The sequence below is a fragment of the Puntigrus tetrazona genome, chromosome 15 (genome assembly GCF_018831695.1).
Source record: "Puntigrus tetrazona isolate hp1 chromosome 15, ASM1883169v1, whole genome shotgun sequence".
Taxonomy (NCBI): domain Eukaryota; kingdom Metazoa; phylum Chordata; class Actinopteri; order Cypriniformes; family Cyprinidae; genus Puntigrus; species Puntigrus tetrazona.
This window is the reverse complement of record NC_056713.1, coordinates 4,854,618-4,869,301: the sequence shown is the minus strand read 5'-3', so window position 1 is coordinate 4,869,301 and position 14,684 is coordinate 4,854,618. Positions and strand designations below refer to the sequence as shown.

The window sequence follows — 14,684 nt, the reverse complement described above, 5'->3', positions numbered from 1 at the left end:
TATCTTTAAATAATAGCAATAACAATAATAAGAATAATAAACTAATTTAAAAAAAGTCAGTCATGAGCCCAAATAAGATAACATTGATCTCCATCATGGTAGTGGCTAAAAACAAAAAGAATATCAACAACATTTAAATCTCTACTAATTCTCACAAGCACTTCTGCGTGATATCTAAAAGAAATGGCATTGGTCTGGTTATAGTAATGTATGAAAATGGTAATGCTGATTTAGGAGTTGTTTAATCAGATTTAATGTCTCAGTTGATTTCATCTAAATTGTGGGTGAAGTCCGTTTAATCGTAGTTTTGTGGGTAAACGTGCAATGTTAAAATGTTTGATGTTTTGTATTAAGACATATTTCTTCTCTATGGATTAAACAATGTGAATTCATATTAATAACACTGTATAAATACGGTAGTAATAAGTAATTCAAACTTGTACTGTTTGGAGCAATTGGAGCAGAGTTCATTTCCACGTGTAGTATATAAAGTAACATGCTGTAAAAATGAAGAAAATGAACAGTACATTACTGTAATTTAACATATTTTTTACAGTGCAAGATTATCGTGTATTAGTTAAACATGAATTTAACCCACATTAGTGCAGCTATATTGTAAATGTGGTATCCAATGGTATGTGGAACCTAATATGGTTTTTACTGTCACGCAGCCCTATAACACAGGCAGGGATTCTGGTTCTTCATTCTAGCCTGTTCCTCCATGGGAAACACAGACTCATGGGAACATAACATGTATTTAGAGCTTAAGATATGTGTTGCTGCTCATTACACTCTCTGACAAGAGTTACACTCTAACACATCTTATATGAAAATAATAAGTTGTATTTATAGTATAAGAGGGACAAATACATAAAATGCGATAGATTTGATTAGAATATATTGATATATTGAGTCATTTATTGTACTTAACTCGCTGAAGTGATAAATGTAACTTATGTTTTAAATTTACATACTGCATTAAAACCTAATGTATGTAATAAAGATTATATTGCACAGTATTAAATGTTTTATATATATTTTTTAATGAATACCGTTTTAGCTTCATAAACGTATAACAATTATTTTTTATTGTTTTAAATCTATATGACTGAAAATTGATAGCGTAATGACTACAGGGATTATATTTGTTGGGCAGACTATACTTTGTATAACTTCTAAGGAAACCTGATCATTTCCATATGATTTCATCAAATTTACATTCTGTGTGTTGTGCTAGTTTTTTCTAGAATGAATGTACTCTATAGCAAAATATCTCATTCAAAGATTTAAATTAATTGGTTTCATAGTCTATAGGAGAATGGAGGCCGCTTTATTTCTGCCTTCTTCTGATGTTTTATTATTATCACAGCTAATTCTGTTCTCATTCATTTAATCAAATCTCAAAGTCCCTGCATTCTCCTAAGTATGTACTAATAGGTGTTATGGCTGTGCTGGATTTATAATGCCTATGTTTTTTGTAATTTAACATGTTTAGTTCTTTAGTCTAATTTGGAGTGGGATATCTCTAATAGTTGTTTGATGGAAATGTTTGGTCTTCATTTTATTGAAATATCCCAATCTACTTTGCTTTTCTGGATGGCACTTGATCGTTACTTATGATATGCAGACTCTTTTTACTACTAAGTAAATGGCTGGAAATCCCTAACTTTCTAAAGTTTGTTGTTGGGCCAGTAATCAGAATAATTTGATTGTCATCATTATTCTGGTCAAGACTGGTTACCTTGTTTAACACGTTATTGATCACTCTTTAGAACATATGGCAATTGGGTTCCAGTTAGTATGTGAGGAGCAGTATCTATTAACATTGTAGGGACTTTTGGCTGCTTTCTTTATAACAAATAAATTGATTTTATACTCTGGCTACTATTTCTATGCTGTGATTTTTCTCTGTAGTTTAGATCTGTAAGGCTTGGCTTCTAGCGCTATCAATACTCATTTACTCATATACTATTATATAATACTGATCGCCTTGATTGCATTTTGTCACACAGAATAAGAAATACATTTCCTTCTAGTAACCAGACATTTAGGCATCTTATACTTTACTTCTTTCCAAGCTTCGTTCCTCACCTACTAATATATGGATGGAGAACAAAAAGAAATACGACATACACATTTCTAAAGTTTATAAATGGTGCAAAGGTCTTCCTATTAAATAAATGAATGGTTTCTCATGTGAAATAACATGATGATATTTCAAACACATAAGCTTGATATATGGAGCTGTTGTCTTGATATTTCTAAGATACTTTGTAGATAAAATGCATTTCAAATATATATAAATGTCTAAAACCTATAAATCATAATGGGTTAGAAAAGAGAACTATATAATATATGTAATCTGTGTCAATGACATCAGCTTGTAAATATATCATCAAACAGAATAAAAATAGAAGGCATGCTTTGCATCTGTAATCATAAATAATTAACTGAAACAGAATAGCATGAAACATCCTGCAGCCTGAATTGGTCTTTAATTTGACTCATTTTGTAAATACTTCATAAAATCAAATTGTATTTGAAAAACATGTTATAAGAAGAATGTAAGTATTTTGAAGCCAACACTCGAAGCCCCATACTGTAAGATTTTCTGATTCTGTAAATAACTAGTAGTCCCAGTGAATTAAGTTTGATATTTGGGAATAAAAATGTAGTAAACCCTAATTTTATGTAACTACTGGGAGGCAACAAAGATGATGCTTCACTTATACTGCATTAATAAAAAGCCAGTTAATACAAACATATCTGTATTATAATGCTTTTTCATGCTGTTAGCGTGGTGATCAACAAAGCTCAGTACTACTTAGGTATTTCCAGCAAACCGTCCTTACGCTTAATGTAAAAGCACCACCATGAGGATTATTATTGTTTTCGTTGACCTTATTTTATATGTTATTTCATGTACATGTAAAATGTAATGCTCGCTTGTTAATCATTGTAGCGTTACCAACTGTGTCTATGTACATGAAAATATAAAACAGGTTAATAATTGATGATGGATTTTGTCATACATATTATCTGGTACAATTTGTAGTCACAAAATGTAAAAAATAACTATAGTTGTAGGCCTTTGCCAACTGGGTTTATCAGCCAACTCATTCTTACTTCAATGTTTGAGAAGTGACTGGCATGTTAGACGGTCTGACTCCCTAATATATTAGGATAAAAGAAACAGGGACATTATGACTACTTGGGAGGCATTGTTTATGAGGTCGGTCTGCACAAGGCTGATCTACATTTTCTGTCTATGCCAAACACACCACTGCTGTTTCTTTACCTGGTAACAAGAGACTCCAGTCTCAGTTACAGTAAATGCTTTTTATTATTATTATTGTTTCCAACCTTCAAATAAATAAATAAATAAAATGTCTAACCAACTAACTAGCCAAGGACTGGGACTAAAGCAATACATAGTAATACTCACTACCACCACCTAATACAAAGCAAAATCCATGGTGTCAAATTACCACTGCTGGGCATCTACATATGTCCAAAAGATGGTAAAAGTAACACTGAAGGCGTTAAAGCATAAGGTGAATGAATTAATCAAGATTTATTGAGTGATGATTATTCTCATTAAAGATAATTTCCAATGTGTTAATAAGCAGAATCACCAGCAAAAGAAGAAAATCACACTTTAGCCATTTTCAGTGACAGTGCCACTGTGAGTTTGGCGCTTCTTGACTTTGGAGGAGCATTTTGCATTGCGAGTGCCTTTGCTGCTATGTAACTGGAGTTATGGGCCTTAACCAGAAAAACAAAGAACAAAATCACTATGTGGATTATTAGTAGTTTGACTTGAATAAATTATCAGTCAATCAATTATTTTTATTTTATGTGTAAAGGCTTATTATTTATAATCCTAGAAATTATGGTCCACAATCTACAAGCCAGAGGCGATAATGGCAAGAAACTAAACTTTCATCCATACAGTAGAATGGAGCAAAAAATCTGAGAAAACCTGTTAGCCAGTGTGTGTGTGCTGCAATTGTTGTTCCCATTCCAGATGGACATCATCTCTGGGTGCTTATATCTACCATTTGATCTGGACAGAACTTGCTCAAGAGGTGGCGGTGGTTCTGGGGTCACAGGCCAGGGTCAGGTTCCAGGTGGATCAGCCTAGAGTGAGACATGAAAGATGAGAGATATGATAATTATGGTGGTTTGGAGCTGGTACTCATTTCATTAATCTGCTTAATAATCTTGAAGACCAATATACCTTTGGCTTGAGCTGCTGCAGCCGATCTTGATGCTGTCCATGATAGAGCCAGACCCACAGGTTCAGGTTGGTAGAGGTGTAGGCGTTTATTCTGCAATTAGCTTGATCTCCTGAATCCTGACGGCCTGCTCAAGACGCATATGAGCACTGTCCCCATCTACTCACTATAATGATCCACTGCAACAGCCGTACAGTAGGAGGGTTCTGGTAGATTACTTGAGAACATAGAGGTTGATAGCCTAGACACACTGGATGTAAGTAATCCTGTAGATGCTCGTCACAGTGTGGTTTATGAAGGAGCACTTGACGAGAATATATAAAAGAAATGAGTTTAATCATATATGGATAAGTACCTTGCAGGTAGGCAAACGGTGTGAATCAAACCATATAAAATACAGCAGAACTGAACAGTGCAACATTTACAAATAAGATACACATGTGGAAAACGTCAAAAATCTACAAGTAGGTCAGCAGAACACATGGCACATGACAAAATAATAACACAAAAGGAGTCCATGTGAGCAATGCCTTCAAGAGAATTCTGAAACGTGGCAATGCCTAATACGGATAATTCGCACCCGCATGTTGCTACGGGCCGTATGCTGGATGAAGGTTTTCAGTACAGCTTCAGGTGGCACCGTGCAGGCTGGTTCTGGTCATTGTTCCTGCTGAATCTCTCCATTAGATATCCCAGAAAACTGTTTACATCACAAGTGGAGGAATAGAGGCGTACATCATGCTCCAGAAGAAGATCATGGCGTGATAGCATCAGCCCCAAAATTACTGCTACATTGGCAAAAGCTTCAATATGTTTAATGTATACTGTACTGCTACAGAAAAAGATCTGAATACAGGAGCTGAAGGGTCAAGAGCCCAGCTAAATCAAACACTGATCTCCATGGTGGTGATATCATTGTAACCACAAAGCATCAATATCTGATCCTGTACCCCCAGTAAGAGTCAGAGATGTGAAAGAAATAAAACTAAACTGGTTAGTAATGATGGCTGAAGTGAAGCTGCTCTGTGAACATGTTTAATCTTCCTCTGAGCTCTTCAGAGATGCCTTAATGCCTTGATGATAATTTTTATTCTTTCTCAATTATGTTGATTGTTAGCAAAGATCATTGCATTAGTTATGAAATAAACTGACAAATCAGGGCAGATGGTTTTTTAAGTCTGTTTATATGTTATTGCAAATATGTCAGTTTATTGAGCATTTATTAGACTGGCAGGCCAAGGCAGCATGCTTTTACTACATGTTATGCAGGTTTCCCGACTGTGGTGGCTCAGGTGAGTTACACATCCTGTTTTTAATATGAAAGTGTACTGTTTATAGAAGTCATTGTTTCTCAAAAGAAAGTCAGTTCTCAAGCATCAATAATTTTTGTCTTAACCAATGATTAAGACTTTGAGATTTTGATATCAGTTTGAGTTGGGGAATATCAGCATATGCTTTTGTTTTGGGAGGTTTGTTTCAGGAGTTCCTTACCAGAAACAGAACCATTCCACCAATCAAACTATATGCTTATTGCCAATAATCTTTGACCATAGTGGTCTTGAATAGGAGTTAGTTAGTTCTGACAGTTAGTCGAGCTCACATCTCAGCTGACTCTAAGCTGATCCCTGTCTACCTATAGAATAAGGGAATATATATCCAAGAATCCTTATATGAGAGTCCCTCAGTATCAGCAGTTTCACATTGCTCCATAGCTAATTGCCCTCCTCCATCCCCAATTCCTCCTCTGTGAGTCAGGATCTCCTTGAATTAGACTAATTATAAAACATGCACCTAAAACTACTGAACTTTAACAATATCTTTAAAGCATTTACATTGATCTGTTCTATTTAACCTGGGGATTCTCACTGCTCTCCTGCTCTCATTCATGCAAGGCTGCACACAGGGAGTTCCTGGCTGGAAAAGAGCCATACTACTAATCCAATGTATGTACTAATTGCTCATCCATCTTTGATGATAGTGATCCTAATAAAAATGTTGAAGAAAAATTTATTAGCATTTTGCATGTTACATTTCAAATTTTACCCATGTGCTCTAATAGAAAACAAGTACTCTAACAGAGAAACTGCAGTCTAGCATTCAGAAAAAGCTGAGAATTCTATTCCTCCATGGGATTGCTTTACACAGACTCATGGAAAGCAACTGAGAACAGAGATTTGTATTTATAGACCATGTTATGTGTGAAGCTTTCATTTTCTTTTAAAAAGCATTAAGATCTGTATTCATCAATGTAATAAGAACAGCATGGGTTAATGAATGATGTTAGTAGATAGGATAGGGCCCAGTACACAGATAATCATTGTGTGGTTAAAGGGGAAACTTGTTTAGCCTTTTTCTTCTTCATAGTTTCATCAGCTTCAGTAGTTAGAACAGCTCACTGAAAAGGAGGTTTTTTCAGCACAATGGATTTTAATGCAAAAATGTCTCATTCACTGATTTTCAGATTAAATGGATTCTACAGCCTAGAGCAATGGAGGCCCTTTTGTTTATCCTTTCTTTCTGATGGGCTTTCTATTAGGCTATCACAGCAAATTGTATTATCATATATTTAATCATATGTCAAAAGTCTCTGCATTCTCCTATGTATGTATTAATTGGTGTTATGGCTGTCTTAGACTTGATCATGCCTGTATTTTTTTGTACCTAGCATGCTTCTTAGTTTTTATTCCAGCTGGAGTGGGATATCTCTAACAGGAGTTGTTTGATACAAATGTTTGGCATTCATTTTTGTTGGAACATTTCAAAATTACACTGCTTTTTGGATGGCACTGGATCGTTACTTGCGAGTATGCAAACCTCTGTACTATCATAAGTACATGGAAGTCCTAACTTTCTGAGTTTGTCTTTGCAAGCAATGAGAAATGGGCTCCTGATGATCCACCATGGTCTCTCTGGCTGAAGACTATCATTTTGTGCAACAAATGTTATTGATCACTGTTTCTGTGAGCACATGGCCTGGTTCAGTTAGCATGTGGAGATATATCTAATAACATTGTAGGACTTTTGTCTGCTTTTCTTATACCAGCAATGATTTTATTCTTATTACGGTTTCTTACGCTGTGATTTTACCTCTGTGTTGAAATCTGGAAAGAAAGCTCACATTAAGGCCTTAAACACATACATCACTCACTTAATTATCTCTGTCCATTAGTTTGTTTTTCTGACGCACAGTTGCATTTTTGTCATACAGAATAAGAAAATAACATTTCTTCCAACAACCTGTATGTTCATAAGTATCATTTACTTATATTTTTTCCAAGTTGCTTTAACCCAATAATCTATGGTTGGAGAACAAAAGAAATAAGACAATCATTTCTAAAGTTTATAAACAATGCAAGGTCTTTGCATTAAAAAAATGAAATGATTTTTATTAATGGAGCATTGATGCTACATCTAATCCTGACATGATAATGCAGTACATTGAAAAAAGAAGCTATTTCTTTGAGGAGAACAAAGTTGTATATATCTTGCAGATAAATTCATTATTAACATTAATAAAGCGCAATATATTATCGAATAAGGTAATTCTAGTTACTTTTCTATTAAAATCACAATTACTTTAAAGATTAACATCGCATCTGTAATTATGTATCAGAGTTTGTAAAGCATGCCTACTATTTTATTGCTTTTTGTTTTTGTTTTTTTCATGTAGTAGTGCAAGTGAAATATCAGCCTGCCCTAGGCTCTCTAAACAAAGCAAAAACAAAATAACTACTGCATTTCATATACATGTGTTATGAGACAGAATATGTTGTCAATACTGTATGTTCTTAATGTTAAAAAGACTTTCTTGACTGCTGTAACAAGCGTTATAAGAGCAAATAAATCATTTAGAATCCATCTCCAATAATTCATTCATCATAGTGAATGACTTCTAGATTTCTTCTTCCTTCAGAGCTACAATGGCAAAGTCAAAAAAGCAGCTATTGCTGGTCTCTGCAAGACAATAACGTTCGTGTAAGTGAGTGCACACATTGAAGAAAGACCATATTTCTGTGGAATTGTTGAGGGATGCTGGGGTGGAAAAACTTTTTTCAGTATTGGCAGTATTGGCAGTATTTCACACCAAAACAAAAGAGGGGGCAGCATATTATGCTTACTAGTCTGCTGCTTTAATGCTTAAAACGTTTATAATTTTGAATTATACATTCAGAGACAAACTCAGTACTGATTAATTTTTTTGTCCTCTATTGGAATATGTACAAAGGACTGTGGATGACTGAAGGTCACGAAGGATCATCAAAGCATCCGTTAAATTCCCAGCTGATTGAAGGGTGAGACACGGCTGTCTTTCAAGGATCATTCTGATTAAGACGGCCTTCTGAAACATTTGATGGCGTAGCAACCCTTCTGCAGTCATTATCGTATTTGGATACAATTTTAGCCTTCTATAGACTGTGCAATTTCAACAATCTTATAAGATCATTATAAAGTCACACTGTGTGACAGAAGCTAATGAACTTGGGGCATGACTTATATGACAGTGCAATGTTACAATGCAGGTTACTATTAAAAAAAGAGAATAAAACGTTATCAGCATTTGCTAAGTGGTAAACAAAAGTGCATGACAATATGTGCTGAAAAAAGAAGCTGTGGAAGAGGAAATTAAACTAGCACTACCACTGGTACAAAAACTTGAACCAGCACAAGGAGAGATAGGAGCAACACACAGACTCATGGGAACACAGCACTTTACCTCTGTGTTGAATCTGGGAGAAGTTCACATGAAGGCCTTAGAGCACCTGCATCAACTCATGGTGTCTTGTCATTCAGTTTGACATCTGCACTGACTGCTTTTTGTCATACAGAATAAAGAAATAACATTTCTTCAAGTATCCGTGTATTCATAAGCATTGTTTACTTATTTTTTTCGCATTATTTGTTTTTCACCTATAATTTATGGATGGAGAACAAAAGAAATGAACAATTATTTCTGAGATATGTAAACAATGCAAAAGTCTTTCGCTTAAAAATATGAATGCAAATTGTATGAACAAGTGGACCAAGCAACATGACAAAACACAGGAAATGAGGCTTGTTTTGAGGAAAAAACAACAAGGAATTTCTCCCTAAACTTACTTAAAAACATCTTAAAATGTGATTCTGACAAAGTAAAAACAAAACATTTATACCCAGGCTAAATATTATACATTTTGTCATTATAAATGGCTCAAGAAATCTTAAACTCTCTTATAGGGATACTAACGTTATTTCACAAATAAAATGCATATGGATTATTCTTTAATACTTTCTCTGTGTATATGGATTGCCCAACTTGGATTGCCTTATATTTATTTGACTACAAAATGTGATTTAAAATGTCTCTATAGATTGAAGTAAAGGGTACATCTATACACTTATCTTTAAAATGTGTTTTGCATTTCCTCAGCTGTATCGTTGTGTTATAGATGTATCAAGTACATCCATTATTGCATGTTTCGCTTCTATTCAAACCTTAAAAAACGGTTTATACCTATGGTTGTGCTAAAAATAAGCCCATAAAACCAGTGTAGCCCTAACAGAGAAGCTGCATGATGGGGTTCTCTGATCAGTGAGCATACATAGATTATACATAGACATTGTGTTTGAGATTTAATTAATTGCACTAGAAAATATTCACCTAGGACTCTGGAAAAGACTATGGAATGTCTGATATTTAAAGATAACTTTACAACTGAAAAAATTACATCATATATACAACGGACGTCTCTCTCATTGAATACAGGTCTAAGGTTACATACTTGCCATGCTACCTTCCCACACCAGGAGGAACATTTGTTATGACCGTTGGTTGGTGGTCATTAAAATCCAGAGCTTACAAAACCAGCACTGCCACAGAAGCAGTAGTCCTGCTGATAAAAAAAATGCCTTTTTGCTCATTGGAAAATGACAATGTATGTTAGATTCTGTGATATTTCTCAAGCATTCATTACACTCTGACTAAGATGAGGCGTCTTACCTAGAGAGAGAAAGAGAGTGAGAGAGAGAAAAGAACTTCATTCATCTGTACTATATATTTAATATATAAATATGAAATGGAAATTATCTTAAATACTAAAAAGTTTCATTTCTTTATTTTTATTCACAATGCCATAAGCTTGACACTGAAGAAGATATCTTGGGTGTTGTTGAAAGGAAACTTAGTTACTATTTTTCTCTTTTTCTCTGATGTCATTTCTTTAAGCACTGCATACAAAAGGAATTTTGACAGATTGGAGAGCTTATGAATAATTTTACTGCACAAAATATCTCACTACAGACTTCAAATTTAATGGTTTTTACAGTCTAGGAGAATGGAGGCATTTTTATTTATTCACTCTTTACTATCATAAATATAAGGAGATCTGTAACTTTCTATACTTGAAATTTGTATGCGCACCTCTAATCAAGAAATGGACTGCTGATTATTTGCCATCGTCTCTCTGGCTGGTAGACTTTCATTTATTACATGAATGTTATTGATCACTGTTTTTGCGAGCACATGGCACTGGTTCAGTTAGCATGAGGATAAGCATCTATGTAATAACATTGTAGGACTTTTGACGCTGTTTTTCTTGTGCCGGCTTTAGATTTGATTCTCATTACTGTTTCCTATAAGGCGAAGCTTTCACTCTGTGTTTCAAATCTGGCAAATCTCACACGAAGGCCTTAAACACCTGCATCACTCACTTAATTGTCCTGTCAGTTGCTTTGTTTTCTGCTTTGATTGCATTTCTATCATACAGAATAAGAAACAACATTTCTTCCAATAACCGTATAGTTATAAGTGTCATGTGCTTATGTGTTCCCAAGTTGTTTTAACCCAATAATCTATGGATGGAGAACAAAGCGAAATAAGACACGTTTTCTGAAATTTATAAACCAAAAAGGTCTTTTTCTTTAGAAAATGAATGTTTGCAGTATATGATAGCATTATATTATATTGAAACAATGATACATATAAAAGACAATTTTGCTTTCTGAGGGAAGAAAAGCTAGGCTACCAGTAAAATATATTTTAAATAAATAAATGCACATTAAAGACAATATGTATATTAAAAATTAGTACAATTTATGTCTTTACAATTTATGTGAAACTTTAAACACAGATCCACTGCATTGGGTTTTTCAGATACGTGAACCAGTCCCTTTTTTTACATTTACTTCAAGCACAAAATCAGCATGAATAAACATCAGAAACTTTTTTTTATTTTAACCCATGAAACACATCGATTTTTACTTTTAAGTTCACTGAAGTTAATCTGCTCTCCTGTCTAATTTGTGGTTAAGGCTAGAAGGGATACATCTGTGGCTGTGACTGGACATGTGCACATCATTATACAATAACATAATTTGTTTCACAATAATAATGTACAAAAATAATAATTATTTTTTTAATTATTGTTCCCTTAAAACGAAGAGGCCATGTTGTATGTTTTTCTGGTTATATTTGCATATTTTTTGAGCCAACAATATAATATAAAACCTATGTAAATGGTTTTAAAAAGCACATGGTGCCATAGTTTCATTACTTTACAGTGTCGCATTGACCGTCTTTTTGCAGTAAAGGACCTGTCATAGTTTAATGGGAAGTGGGAAGATGACATGAATCAGCGCAAGGTTAACTGGTATGGGTAGGTCTAAGGGTCAACAGTGTAACACGCACACACACACACACACACACTCTCTCTCTCTCTCATACTCACACAGTACAGTGAGTCCTTTACACAGTCTGATATAGCTGCATTTAAAATTTAACTGGAAATTTAGTGCTGGTCAGATTTAGAGGAAAACTGGCCCTCAACTGAACCTGGTTTCTCCCAAGGTTTTTTCTTCTCCATTATGTCATGGATGGGAGTTTTGGTTCCTTGTCCTTTCTTGGTTGGGGACACTTAATTTCCAGTAATTATAATCAGTTTCATTACAAAGATCCTATTGAAACTGAGCTGATCTAGATAACAACGTCTCTGCATTCAACAATGAAATGCCTTTAGCTGAAAATTGAGTGGTTAATATAAAGTGTTACCTTAAAACTAATCTTCAAATTAATTTTCATTTAGTGATTACAGCAACATTTTGATATTTTTTTTGTTTTTTTACATAAATCTTAGGCTGTTTTAAAAGCTGAAAAAACTTCAAAATGTTGTTCTTTTTAGGCACATACAGACAAGAATCAGTGTATGTGTGTAAGGTTTTGATCTAAATAATTTTTGTAAATGCATCTGTCTTATGTTGTTCACAGTTCACAGACTTAACCAACAAAAAATCTAATTTATTCAGGTCATGATGCTCATATCAAAAACAGTATCATGTCCACATGATGCCTTTTGCTCGTCTGGTTATTATCATTCAGTTGTAGCAAACAAACATTATGTAATGCTGTAACATCAAGGGTAAAAGCCCAACTAAACACTGACCACTTGTGGTTTTTTTATTTGGTGATCATTTGGTGATATTTGGTTCGCTTGTTATCATGTGTCTTCAATAAAGGACAATCATCACTCAATGAATCTCTTAATTACCTTATTAACACTGCTTCAGTGTGGACACATATAGACACCTGGAAGTGTTCATATTTATCGCCAGTGATTTTGCTGTGTACATCAAAATCATATTACAAAATGTTCAAATTCCTAAATTATAAGTTTAAGTTTGGATAGTGCATCCTAATGTCTGTGTTCAAAAATGTGAGTGACAGTTAAGGGGTTAAAGGGATCATATGATGTTGCTAAAAAGAACATTATTTTGTATGTTTGGTGTAATGCAATATATTTATGCGGTTTAAACAACAACATTTTCCACATACTGTATATTACTGTTCATTCATGCCCCACCTTTCTGAAGCACGTCAATTTTTACAAAGCTCATCATTCTGTGAAGTGAGGTGTGATTGGCTGAATACATCAAGCATGTGATGGAAATGTTACACCCCTTACAGTTCTGTGATGCCTTTTCCCAGTGCAATGACACAGAAACAATAAAATCACAGGACAAATTAAGATCATAAGTGATATTCTTTAATTATGATTCTGCCAAAATATTACTGCTGGTACTACTAGATCTTAGTGCTGCGTCTGACACTGTCGATTATAACATATTTCTAGAGAGACCAAAAACTTGGTCAGGCTTTCTGGGATGATGCTCAAATGATTCAGGTCATACTTAGAAGAGAGAGGGTGTTATGTGAGTATATGAAAGCATAAGTCTAAATCAGCGTTTCCCACCCTGTTCCTGGAGGCACACCAACACCAGGGTGTGAATTATGGAGGGTCTGACCCCATAAAGAAGGGGGTGTCAGACAGAAAGAAGACTATATGCGTAGTATTGTAGAATCTACATGAATTGACATTTTTAAAAGAACCGATTGAATCAATGATTCAGTAAACCATTCATACAGGCAGTAACTTTGTTTTTGAATGAATCAGCTGTTTGAATCGACTGAATGATTCACTTAATAATGTAATACAGGGATTTGTCACCACCTTCTGGACATTTGGAGTATCTTTTTTTAATTATTCAATATTTCCTTATAAATTTGTATGTTGCATTAAAATATTTATTTATCTTTAATGATAACTTTATCGTCACCATAATTATATTTAAAAAAAAATCACTTGACAGCCCTGTTTAAAACATAAAAAATTCATGCAAATCACAGATACTACTATCTGAGCTTGTGTGTGTGTGTGTCTGTCTATGTGTGTGTGTGTGTGTGTGTGTGTGAATACAGTACATGTCTGAGCATCATTAAACAGTCTTTGTAATTAGATATAAATGCTATGTCACATGCAGCTTTTGTTCCAGGTTTGCAATTAAAAATGGCTATTGTTGATGTTAAAGAAAATTGCCTGCTAACTTGGTGACCTGACTAACCAGGGTGACCTAGCATGGCTACTTGAAGTCAGTATATCGTATAACTGTTTGTTTCTATGGGTTAAAGGGTGATGACACAGCACATATCAAAGGGATGTATGAAGCAGGAAAACAAATAATCCCAATGCTGTAAGATTAAGTATGACCCCGAAATCTTTCTTATATTTAATACAGTCATGTGGTACCAACATATTTTTAAGTAAATTACACAAATGTTCATAAACTGGGTCATGATGCAAGCTCAGTCACGATTGTCACAAACAAGGTTTTGTTGTGTCCTTAGGTTTTCCATATGTGGAAAACATTTGTTGCTCTTTATTATTTTAATCATGTACATTATTATTGTGGACAACGACAAAACTCTCCAATACACTGTCATATAAATGGTATGTGATTATTTGCAACGGGCATGACATCGCTGGTGTGAGCTAATTGGCCCCCTGGTGATGTCAAATGTCTCTAATGGTCAACTCAGACCTTAAGCCTGCATCCCTTGAGTGCTATTTAGTGTGTTTCTAGTGAGTTGAAAGTCAGTTTGACCCTGACTATAGTTATAGCAACAGAAACACAAAGGGC

The 14,684-nt window shown here is 34.4% G+C and overlaps 1 pseudogene; it reads left to right on the top strand.

Annotated features, from left to right (window-relative positions):
- Positions 1 to 3,203: 3,203 nt before the first annotated feature.
- LOC122359324 lies at positions 3,204 to 11,139 on the top strand (annotated as a pseudogene).
- Positions 11,140 to 14,684: the final 3,545 nt, after the last annotated feature.